Here is a 12619-nt window from a genome sequence, read left to right as displayed (position 1 = left end):
TCTTATATTGATTATGAGGAATAATAATATTTCCCACCCATGACATATCACATCACATCACATCACATCACATCACATCACATCACATCACATCACATCACAATTTGCTTTTACCCTTAAGTGGATAAAAGAGATTGTAACATACTAAATACATTACAATCCTGGGACTAAATTCTAGAATAGGTATTTGCCTTAGTTCACTCACTGAGAACCAGTGTGATGTAATGCTTTGAATGTTGGACTACAGCACTGGAGACCAGGGTTCAAATCCCCGCTTAGCTATGGAAACCCATGATTTAACTTTAGGCAAATCACACTCATCCACTACGAAAGGCAAAGACAACCCCCCTCTGAGCAAATTCTGCCAAGAAAACCTCATGATAGGTTGCTTTAGGATTGCCATAAGTCAGAAATAACTTCAAGTGGGGAAATATCTACTCCCACTATTGAAGAAGGGTCCTTAATAAAGTAACCTCATGTCAATAAAAAGAACTTATGCCATGACTGATTAATGTGTTTTTAAGATTCCACTAGACCAGTGTTTCTCAACCTGGGGGTTGGGATCCTTGAGGGGGTTGCGAGGGGGTGTCAGAGAGGTAGCCAAAGAACATCAGAAAATACAGTATTTTCTGTTGGTCATGGGGGTTCTGTGTGGGAAGTTTGGCCCAATTCTATTGTTGGTGGAATTCAGAATGCTCTTTGATTGTAAGTTAGATATACATCCCAGCAACTACAACTTCCAAATGTCAAGGTCTATTTTCCTCAAACTTCAACAGTGTTCACATTTGGGCATATTGAGTATCTGTGCCAAATTTGGTCCAGATCCATCATTGCTTGAGTCCACAGTGCTCTTTGAATGTAGGTGAACTAAAACTCCAAAACTCAAGGTCAATGCCCACCAAACCCTTCCAGTATTTTTTTGTTGGTTATGGGAGTTCTTTGTGCCAATTTTAGTTCAATTCCATCATTACTGGAGTTCAGAATGCTTTTGATTGTAGGTTAACTATAAATCTCAGTAACTAGAACTCCACAATGACAAATTCAACCCCCCCCCCCACTCCCACTAGCATTCAAATTTAGTCAAGTGTGCTAAATTTGATCAAGTGAATGAAAATACATCCTGCATATCAGATATTTACATTAGGATTCATAACAGTAGCAAAATTACAGTTATGAAGTAGCAATGAAATAATTTCATGGTTGGGGTCACTACAACATGAGGAACTGTATTAAGGGGTTGCAGCATTAGGAAGGTTGAGAACCACTGCACTAGACAATTGGTTGTCAGTGCATCTCTGTATGACTTTGAGTCCAGCCTTCCTACTGTCTATTTGCAAATTTTCAACATGCTATTGAAATCGCCCCCCTCCCTTTGCATTCTTACCAGTAGAAGGAAAGTAAAAAAGTATTTGCAGTAACTGTAGTGTATTATGTCAGCACAACACAGACTAACTTGAAGAAAGTGTATGTTTCTAAAAATCACATTCAATTGCTAGTGGAGGCATTCTGGGAAGCATAGCAAACGTCTCCATTTCTAAAAGCTGAAACTTACCTTGTCCACACTTCAATGCGTGTTTGTTTTCCCTTCCCTCTCAGAGCCTGAGCAGAACTACAGCTCCAACAGCATCTGCCTGGAGGAATTGCGGAAGCTTCCCTTTTCCTCAGGACAGAATGGGGAAGAGTTTGCATACTCCTGGACATTTATCGGCTGGACAGCAGAGGCAGAAAAGGGAGGGGATAGAAGGGAAGATCTAACATTTTGCAAGGCGTGTGTACACTGAGAGCAGAGACATGATTTCCCAATAAGAGCCACAGGGAAAATCCCTGTCTTAGTATTTGGCAGGGTGAGGTTCAGTCTCGGCTACTTACATTCACACATTGGCAAGCATTAGCCTTGTGGCTCCTTGCCAACTCCTTGTTCTATTGGTCCTTTTAATTATTATTGTTTGCAATGCAATAAGATGGCTGGTAGTTACAGGAACAATACTTGCCTGTATTTTAGATTTTGTGAGCGAATTCCTGGTGACATTTGCTTTTTGATTGGTTATGTAATGCTATTTTCTGTAAGAAATCTAGAGAGGCAGTATATCACATTGTTTCCCACTCCTGTGAGGTAGGTTAATGCAAGAGACTATGAATGGCCAACAGCACATCCAGTCAACTCTGTGGGTCAATTGAGTCCTCATGGTTATAAATTAACAAGTGTTAGTACCACTATTAGGACAAGCAATTGCTCCCCTTCTTCTTCTTGTTTACATGGGCAGCCCATTCTGATGTCAACAGAGGTTCCTACAATAGCAAGAGCTTTTATGGAGCTCTATAATTACCTAGGAGTGGCAGTGGAACACAGGGTGCATCTATACCGAACCTTTATCTCAAAGGATGTAGTAGCAAATCAGCTCCATGACAGTGCACAATACATGGAACTGTTTCATGTCAATGTAGGCCAAGGCTATTTAACTTAGTCCTGAACCCTGTTTTAAAGGTTGTGGATTGCTTTGAATTTTTCCTGATGGTACTGTTTACATGGCCATTCCATGTTCACCAGGTGAGGTGGCCCAGAAACATTGGATGGCACTCACTGTCCTCACAAGGTATTTTTAGGTGCAAAGATTACTGCAGATGCAGACTGTGGCCAGGAAATCAGAAGACGCTTACTTCTTGGGAGGAGAGCAATGTCCAGTCTCGATAAAATAGTGAAGAGTAGAGACATCAGACTGGCAACAAAGATCCGCCTAGTCAAAGCCATGGTATTCCCTGTAGTAACCTACGGGTGTGAGAGCTGGACCTTAGGGAAGGCTGAGCGAAGGAAGATCGATGCTTTTGAGCTGTGGTGTTGGAGGAAAGTGCTGAGAGTGCCTTGGACTGCGAGAAGATCCAACCAGTCCATCCTCCAGGAAATAAAGCCCGACTGCTCACTGGAGGGAAAGATACTAGAGACAAAGTTGAAGTACTTTGGCCACATCATGAGGAGACAGGAAAGCCTAGAGAAGACAATTATGCTGGGGAAAGTGGAAGGCAAAAGGAAGAGGGGCCGACCAAGGGCAAGATGGATGGATGGATGGCATCCTTGAAGTGACTGGACTGACCTTGAGAGAGCTGGGGGTGGTAACGGCCGACAGGGAGCTCTGGCGTAGGCTGGTCCATGAGGTCATGAAGAGTCGGAGACGACTGAACGAATGAACAACAACACTGTCCTCACCTTTTCTCATTGTAGTGGTGGCCAATATGGCTAGTGTCCATTGCTTGTCAGCTGGGATGACAAATATGATCAGAAAAAGGGGGAGAAATTCCTCCTCTTCTTCTCCCACATCAGCCTGGTGCCTTGGATGATGTCACTTCAGGCAACAAATGATGGACATTAGCTGTGTTGCACATGGCTGCTGCTATAACAAGAGCAGGAGGGAAAAAGTAAAGCTGCTTGTTCAGCACCACTGGAGATCAGGACTCCTTTCCAACTCTGGGGGCTGGTGGTCAAAGCATCCTGGGGCTTATCTGGAAACTGACACTCTGGATTGGCCCCAGGAAAAAGTGTACACATAGAACTGCACACAGAGGGAAGGTGTGCACAGCACTAGAAGAAGAAAACTGCTCCCCAGTTATGCAAATAATGGCTTCAAAATTGGTGCAAACCTGTCAGATCCAAGACCGGGCTAAACCGCCTGGTGTACAGTAGATGGACCATTGGAAACTAGAATCTGTTTATCCTCTGATCTTTTATTATCCTACCTGGATGGTTCCACCAAGAGTGCTTATCTGAAATATTGGTGACACCATTTACAAGCACTGGAAGATGAAGGTTAGCCTTCCATCTTTTGATCAAGTGCTTGGTGGCACAATGGATTAAATTATTGTGCCAACTGAAGACCGACAGGTCAGAGGTTTGAATTTGAGGAGAGTGTGGATGAGTTCCCTCTGTCAGCTCCAGCTCCCCATGCAGGGACATGAAAGAAGCCTTTGACAAGGATGATAAAACATGAAAACATCTAGGCATCCCCTGGGCAACGTCCTTGCAGACGGCCAATTCTCTCACACCAGAAGCGACTTGCACTTTCTCAAGCCACACAAAATCTTTTGGTGGATATTAAACTAAAAGTAGAAGGTGTTCTCTCCTAAGCAGGAGAAAGGAAGACATATTCCTCAAAGACAAATTGATATGAAAAGCTTTTTCACTGCCAAACCAGCTTTGGACACCCCCTTTCCCCCTTGCCTTTATAAAAGAAGGCTAGCTGAGCAATTATCTGTTCATGCAGATAGAATCTCTGCCCTAATTTTTCTATCTCACTGAAGGCTATTTATATTGTAGAACGCTATAGTGGTTGATTAATTGCCTGTCTGCTAACTGATTAATTAATGACAATTAAATGTATATTACCAAAACATCAATACTGATATTTTTGATGTATTAAAAAAGAAGTGTAACTCTGTTTACACTTTTTAATGAACAAATTCTACCCGTCGGTTTTAGTGCAAGAGGCTATCTTTCATAGTTTCCCTTTTCTTACAGTTAGACTAATAAATGAAATATAAAATAACCTCAAAAGCTAAAACTGCTTTTCTTGTAGCCTCATGAATTCATATTTACCACCACTAATTAAAATGTATGCCCTCTGATGAATCTACTAAAGCTTTGGCTAATCGTGCGCTGATTAAAGCTTGAAGCTGTAACAGAAAAGTCTTTTATAATATAAAAAATAAATCTTTACAAATAGTTCCAAATGTCATTTAGGCATCGTGAGATTTATGGTTTGAACAGTTAGGTTACTGTAAAACTTCAATACAATTGAACTAACGGAAAGTAAATAAAAAAGATGGATTATATAAAGCTACACCTCCTTCCCCCTGCAGCAACTTAACAAGGATATAGACTATTGCTGGTCTGAATCTTAATTCCATTAAGAATAAGGCTATTAAATCAAAAAGAGTTATACATTTTTACTTTTAAATATCAACATGAAACCACTGGGTGAGGTCATCTGGAGTTTTGGAGTTCAGTGCCATCTGTACACAGATGACACACAATTGTACTAATCATTTCCACCTAACTCCAAGGAAGCCCCCCAGATACTGGGCCAGTGCCTGGCAGCTGTGATGGACTGGACGAGGGCTAACAAGTTGAAGCTTAATCCAGACAAGACAGAGGTCTTCCTAATCAGTCGTGAGGCCAATAGGGGTATAGGGTGGTTACCTGTACTCAACAGGGTTACACTCCCTGGGGGTCCACCTGGACTCAGCATGACGCTTGAAGCCCAGGTATTGGCGGTGGCCGGGAGAGCCTTCACACAGTTAAAACTTGTGCACCAGCTGCAACAGTACCTCAAAAAACCTCACTTGGTCAAGGTGGTCCATGCCTTAGTTACATCTAGATTGGATTACTGTAACTCATTCTATGTGAGGTTGCCTTTGAAGATGGCCCAGAAACTGCTAGAGGGAGCACACGGTGCCTGTACTAAAACAGCTCCATTGGCTGCTGATATGTTTTCCATCCCAATTCAAACTAAAGCCCTAAACAGTTCGGGTCCTGCCTATCTTTGTGACTGCACCCCCCTCTATGAACCAGCATGGGCTCTAAGATCTGCCACGGAGGGCCCTCCTCTCAGTCCCACCACCGTCGCGGTTGGTGAGGTTGGTGAGGACAAGGGAGAGCACCGGGATTGTGGCGCAGCTGGCTGAGTGTCAGCTGCATTAAGATCACTCTGACCAAAAGGTCATGAGTTCGAAGCCAGCCCGGGCTGGAGTGGGTGTCCAGCCATTGTGTAGCCCGTTGTCGACCTTTGCAACCCGAAAGACAGTTGCATCTGTCAAGTAGGAAAATAAGGTACCACCTTGTGTGGGAGGCTAAATTTAACTAATTTATGAGGCCATAAAGAAAAAAGACTCCGGGGAATGTGGAATGCGGAAGAACTTCATCGGTGTCGCTGATGGATGATGAAAAGCAGCAGCTCCCCTGGTGGCCAGAAAAAAGTTAAATAGCCTCGGTGTATTTGTGTGTTAAACGTTGTTTGTCAAACTGGCATTGAATGTTTGCCATATATGTGTTGACTGTAATCCGCCCTGAGTCCCCTGCAGGGTGAGAAGGGCGGAATATAAGAACTGTAAATAAATAAATAAATAAATAAATAATTCTCCGTGGTGGCTTCTCGCCTTTGGAATACCTTCTCCAAGGAGATAAGGCAAGCTCCCACATTGTCCTCCTTCTGCAGGGACCGGAAGACCTGGTTGTTCCAACAAGCCTAGTCCCTATTTGTTCTATGCAATAGTTATGCAACCTTGCACTTCATCCCATGCCCTTGTTTCATGGTCACAACTTTGCACTCACCTCATTCCCTTGCCCTATTGTTTATAGCCTGGTCACTTCTTACAGTACCTTTCCGCCATTCGGTTGATGACCACTGTTATTTGAGTTTCAAGTTGGTGTTTTATATGTCTGTATGTTTGTTCAATTGCATTTTCTATTGTGCTTTATTTCATGTTTTATTTTGTGTAAAACATGAAATAAAGCCCTATGTGTAAGCCACCCCAAGTCCCTTTGGAGAGATGGTGGAGGGATACAAGACTAAAGTAGTAGTAGTAGTAGTAGTAGTAGTAGTTTTTATTAACGTTCAACAATAACATACCCTCCAGTATTTCACAGATGGAAACTGGGACTAATGTAGCCAAACAGATCAAAGTGTGGTCAAGATAGCACAAGTTATCAGGGAGGAAGAAGATGCAAGCTTGGAGAGTCTGCAGTAGTATAGGGTTCAATATTTTCCACAGTTTTAGGTATCCATGGAGGGATGTCTTGGAATGGATTCCCTGTGGATACAGAGGTCAGGCTGTGTACACAGGCATGTAATGTAACAGATTACATAGGATTCTGGCATCTGTTTTTGACATTTTAATGCACCCATTTATTGTATGTTTTATTGTCAGCCACTTGAGCCTCATTTATGGGAGGGAGAAAGCATGTAATAAAATACATTTTAAAAATTATGATTACTATGTTAACAAAACAAAACAGAAAACAAAACTTGTTCCTGGATACTCTATTTACTTAGGGTGTCTTCTTGTGTATCAAAAATTATGAATTTGATGCTGTGAAGGTTTGGCTGCTCAACAAGTACATTGAGACCCTTTGGGTTGATTGCCTTTGCTATTACGGTTACCTAGAGTTTAAGGCTGAATGCCATACTTTCACTGTATTCATTTAAAAAACAATTAAAAACACTTGGGAGAACCAAGCCAAGAGCACAATTAAAATGATAATCTCCAGACAGACAGCATATGCTAAGTGTTAAGGAACAGTTAGTTCTTCAGAAAAGAAGGGAAAACATATCTGGGCATCAAACTGCCTCAGGAATTGAAATGGCAAATACTGTTTGAATTACAGTCTGTTATAGTTCCCTTTTGAGGAGCTGAAACTAGCCACTAAAAGACTGAAAAAAATCTCTTCTCCTTGCTGATCAGTTCAAATTCTTAAATGTTCAGTGAGATCTCTCTTTAGGTAGGGCAGGGAGGAAACATAATTTGAACCATATATGATTATCTCTTCATTTTACCGCTGTTAAAGGCGAGATGTACCCTTAGGTCAGAGTTTCTCAACCTGGAGGCTGGGACCTGGGGGGGGGGGGGGGGGGAGGATTGCGAGGAGGGGTCACCAAAGACCATCAGAAAACACAGTATTTTCTGTTGGTCATGGGGGTTCTGTGTTGGATGTTTGGCCCAATTCTATCATTGGTGGGATTCAGAATGCTCCTTGATTGTAAGTGAACTATAAATCCCAGCAACTACAACTCCCAAATGTCAAGGTCTATTTTCCCCAAGCTCCACCAGTGATTACATTTGGGCATTTTGAGTATTCATGCCAAGTTTGGTCCAGATTCATCATTGTTTGAGTCCACAGTGCTCTCTGGATATAGGTGAACTACAACTCCAAAACTCAAGGCGAATGCCCACCAAACCTTTCCAGTATTTTCTGTTTGTCATGGGAGTTCTGTGTGCCAAGCTTGGTTCAGTTACATTGTTGGTGGAGTTCAGAATGCTCTTTGATTGTAGGGGAACTATAAATCCCAGCAACTACAACTCCCAAATGACAAAATCAATCCCTCCCCCAACCCCACCAGTATTCAAAAATGGGCATGTCGGATATTCGTCCAAAATTTGTCCAAATTTGGTCCAGTGAATGAATATACATCCTGCATATCTGATATTTCCATTATGTTTCAAAACACTAGCAAAGTTACAGTTATGAAGTAGCAATGAAAATAATGTTATTGTTGGGGGTCACCACAACATGAGGAACTAGTATTAAGGGGTCATGGCATTAGGAAGGTTGAGAACCACTGCCTTAGGTTAAGTGACGCAGCTATCACAAGGAGCAGATGCCGGTGGGTGGAAAGAAGCAGCCAGATGTTTTTTAAATTCACAATCTAAATGGAGCCGAATTTTTTCCAAGAGTAGTCAAGGCAGCCAGATGTTTCAGGACAGAAATGTGTGCCTCTCCACATTTCCTGTAGGTGCTGTGGGAGTTGTCTGACCACCACTTCTGGACTGTCTGTCCTTATGACTTCTGCATATGGAGTGCCTTCCATATGGGAACTGAACTCCTATCTGGGGACAGTAGTCTGCTCTGGATTTTAGGATGGACTTCAAAGGAACTGAACCCTATGCCTGCAATTCGGTACTTTATGAATTGAAATTGTATTGAAATTTGGATATTTTAAAATTGATACCAAATCAAGGAATAGATTCATTGCACCATAAATCTGGAAGACATTGTTTATTTATTTATTTACTCTATTTATACCCTGCCTTTCTCTACCCCGAAGGTAGCTTACATAGAGGCAACTATTCAATGACTTAAAACACATACCATTCCAAAAATTAAAATTAAATTAGATTAAAACTAAAATGTATTAAACATTTAAAAACATTGCATTCCATATTGAACTCACCCCATCCAGAGTCGTAGTCCAAGCCGTTCCATAGTCATTCCATATATTCCTGTTTATTGCACTGCACCACTACCTCAGGCAGCAAAATAACTCAAGCTGCTATTGCCTCTATCTTTGCACAAATTGCTGGTTGTAGACTCTGGGTGCATCTACACTGTAGAATGAATGCAGTTTGATAGCAGTTGAATTGCCATGGCTTAATGCTATGGAATCCTGGGAATATTAGTTTTACAATATCTTTAGCTTTCTCTATCAAACAGTGCTAGTGTCTCATCAAAGTACAACTCCCAGGATTGAATAGTATTGAGACATGGCAGTTCAAGTGTCAGTAAACTGCATTAATCTATAGTGTATAGGTACTTTTGGTCATCCAGCTCTTATGCTGAAATATGATCTTATTCTGCAATGATTGTAATAAAACAGGGAGTACAGGAGAATGCAATTCTTTTGGCAAAAACAGTTGCTGTTGTTCATTCCATTACAGTGTCTGCTTTACCAAGCACTAAAACGTATGTCAAACTGGATGCTTGGCTGAAGCTACATTTCTGTCTATGGCCTGTGGAGACTTCATTATAAAAGACCTGAATAGCAAGCCAATGGAAGTATAGGAATCTATATAGTGTGCTAGACCTGAACTTTGAAGATGCGATGAACAGCTTAAACTGGATCTATACTGCCCTTTATCCCAGGACCAGATCCCAAATTATCTTCTTTTCCCTGATAATCTGGCAGTGTATACCCATATAATCCATTCTAAGGAAGATAACCTGGGACCATATTCTGGGATATAGGGCAGTGTAGATCCAGCCTCTGGGTGCATGTAGACTCTGGGTACATGCACCCAGAGTCTACACAGAGACTTTCAGTTTAGTTCCCGAAGGAGCACCAGCTCAATACATAAGACTTACTGGACCACTGGACCAGCACTAAGATTGATCAGGTTGGTCATGAGCTCTAGAGACCCAATCTTGTCCGGTGTGGCTTTTATCCTGTGGAATTCTCCCCTGAGTCAGAAATAACAATGTGACTTTTTCTGTGATGATTTTTCAAAAAGCCTTTGAAATTGACAATATGACCGCCATATCCATTGAGAATATATATTCCTGGATTTTCTGGGGAAATGCAAAACTTTGGATAATAGTGAATCCTATTGAAATGAAGCACTTCCAGTGGAAAAATACCATAGCTTCATACTGGAGGACCTAGAAAATATATAGAAAGGGTATTTCTAAGTCCTTGATATCCATCAGAAGCATATCATAAAACTGATGGAAAACCTATGAAATACCTAGGAATAACCTTTTTCATTGTTACTCTATGCTCAACTCTCTCAGAGACATATCATAAAATTGCACTGGATGATCTTAAAAATGCTCAGAAAGAACATTTTGGACACAGGTAAGTAAAACTGTGTGCACTGGTTCTGCAGATATGTGGGCCATTTGGTACATTATTCTCTCTCAGGACCTTATCCAATGCAGGAGGAAAGTGGAGAGAAACAATGTTACCCATTATCTCCCATCATTCCCCATCTTCTGAGATGGCCGGTCATCCCACATCCTTTCCATGTTGTGCTCTGTCTTTCCCCCACTTTCTGTCACTTTCTCCCATTTGGAGTCAGCTAACACCCAACTCCTGTAGATGACTTTTGAGCTCTGTTTCCATGCACTGTGGAACACTGTGGAGTCCAACCAGAGGTGCCCTTACATCCTATGATGGTCTCCATGGGACTCCCAAGGGGCTCAATTTCTGAAGTGCATGGAAACAGAGCCCATGACCTGTGGGATGAAGTCCTCAGTCTTTTCACTGGAAAGTTTATTTTCTGGTGTTTGGTGTTTGTTTTTAAAAACCCATTAAATTCAGTGGTGGAGATTCAATAGCAGCACTGGCAAGACATGAAACTTTACCAGCATGTTCACACTGTGCTTCCCTGACTATGCAATGCCATTTGATACCACCAGCATATCTTTTTGAAGATATGTTTTCACATTTCTTTTGTCTGGAGGCCTTATTTTTTATGTTCTAAGGTCATTCAGGACCAGATGGAATTATAAATCTTAATATTCTCTCCCTGTTTCATAGCCCCACATGTCCTAATTTGGCAGGACCAAGACAGGGCCTTCTTGATGTGTGATCCTCCATTCCTAGACTGGCACCTTCCATGATACTCTTTGGGTGGTAGGCAAAGGTTTGTTTGTTTGGGCAGGTCTTTGGGCGTTCCCAAGACCAGCCCAAACAAACAAATCTTTGGGTAGGTCTTTGGGAGTTCCCAAAGTGGTATCTTTTGTCCACCACCCAAAGGATACCACAGAATGATGTGCTGCATGTCTGCATTTGTTAATTTTTAACACCCATGTTGTAAAATTGTTTTTAATTCTACTGATAGTTTAATTATATTTAGTTTAATTATATTTTGACAGTTCACAGGACAGAACTAGCAAAACTTTCTGAGAATTTCTTGCCTAAGAAAATTCTGTGAAAATCATGGGACACCATGAGTAAACATGTGATTAAAGACACACATACACAGAGATAAGCAAGATGATGAAGAAGACGATGACCATGATGTCATTAGTGTAAACTTAGTAAGTCAATGCTTGTTTAAGTTTCATTGACTCAATGGCTCCGCTGTACATGGGACTAACCATTGAATGTAGGTCCATGTGCCAAGACTTCAGAGAGAGCATGCGGCACTATTTGTTGCTCTTTCTCAGGCCCCAAAATATCTTGAGCCTAAATGTCTTCATCTCTGACATAAACTCTTTATAAATATAAATACAGCATTATCTAGGAATGCATTCTTTCAGACTACTGGAGGTCATTCTATCACCACACACTGTTCTAAAAGAAGTACCGGCAAAGTGAATAAAAGTTGTCTCATTCCTACAGAGAAAAGATGGTGTGTGACTGTAGGAGAGCAGAGGTGGGACAGTGTGTCTCCAAACTAATTTATATGATCAATATTTGGAGTTGTTTTTGGATTTTATTTTGAAACTAAGCTTTGTTTATATCAAACATTCCAGAAAATTTCAAGCTGTGTCCTTTTTTTGGGTGGGTGGGTTATTAATTTTTTTTAGTTGATACATCCCGACAATTAGCAAACTGTTGCCATACAAGCCTTAACTCAGTATACATTATTTCAAAGTAAATATACCTTAAATGACACTTTATACATTCCTTAGATGTGTATCACCCCTCACTCACATCCTCCTCCTCATTCCCCCCATCCTCCTGGAACAGCAATTCAGAATGATGTTATTGCAACAGTTTAACTGTGTGGAAAGCCTGGTTCAAAATGCTATATCCAAAATGCTATATCTATCTCCATCTATTTTGTTGATTAGAACGGACCATTTCCTGTATCAGTCTAGTTCTGGATGACTATGTATATACTTGTTTTTTCTTTGATTAATGAAAGCATTGATTATATATTCCGATAGATAAGCCCACCAAGTTTCTGTGTTCCTTGTTAACCATCAAAGGCCATTCATGTAGGGATGGCCCACACTGAGACCTACAGTTGTAAGTGCCCTCATAAATCATATTGTACAGTTTCCAATATTTGTTATGGAAAAGATCTATGGCTACACCAAAGTTATTGCCAAGGATTGAGAAAAATTATTATTATTATTATTATTATTATTATTATTTCTGGCATTTCTATGCTGTCCTTCTCAACTCCG

General features: G+C 41.1%; 1 protein-coding gene across 2 annotated transcripts in view; it reads right to left on the bottom strand.

The window, feature by feature from the left end:
- The window catches only part of STEAP4 (STEAP4 metalloreductase), a 37629-nt gene extending 35892 nt beyond the window's left edge, over positions 1-1737 (bottom strand). The window contains exon 1 of one of the 2 annotated variants that reach the window (XM_060782303.2): positions 1553-1737. The gene's annotated coding sequence lies outside the window, so the exon portion shown is untranslated. The remainder of the gene's footprint in view (positions 1-1552) is intronic. The other variant, XM_060782302.2, reaches the window with a different exon arrangement.
- Positions 1738-12619: the final 10882 nt, after the last annotated feature.

The sequence above is a fragment of the Anolis sagrei genome, chromosome 6 (genome assembly GCF_037176765.1).
Source record: "Anolis sagrei isolate rAnoSag1 chromosome 6, rAnoSag1.mat, whole genome shotgun sequence".
Lineage (NCBI taxonomy): Eukaryota > Metazoa > Chordata > Lepidosauria > Squamata > Dactyloidae > Anolis > Anolis sagrei.
Note: the sequence above shows the minus strand (reverse complement) of the source record. Positions and strands in the feature narration are given on the sequence as shown.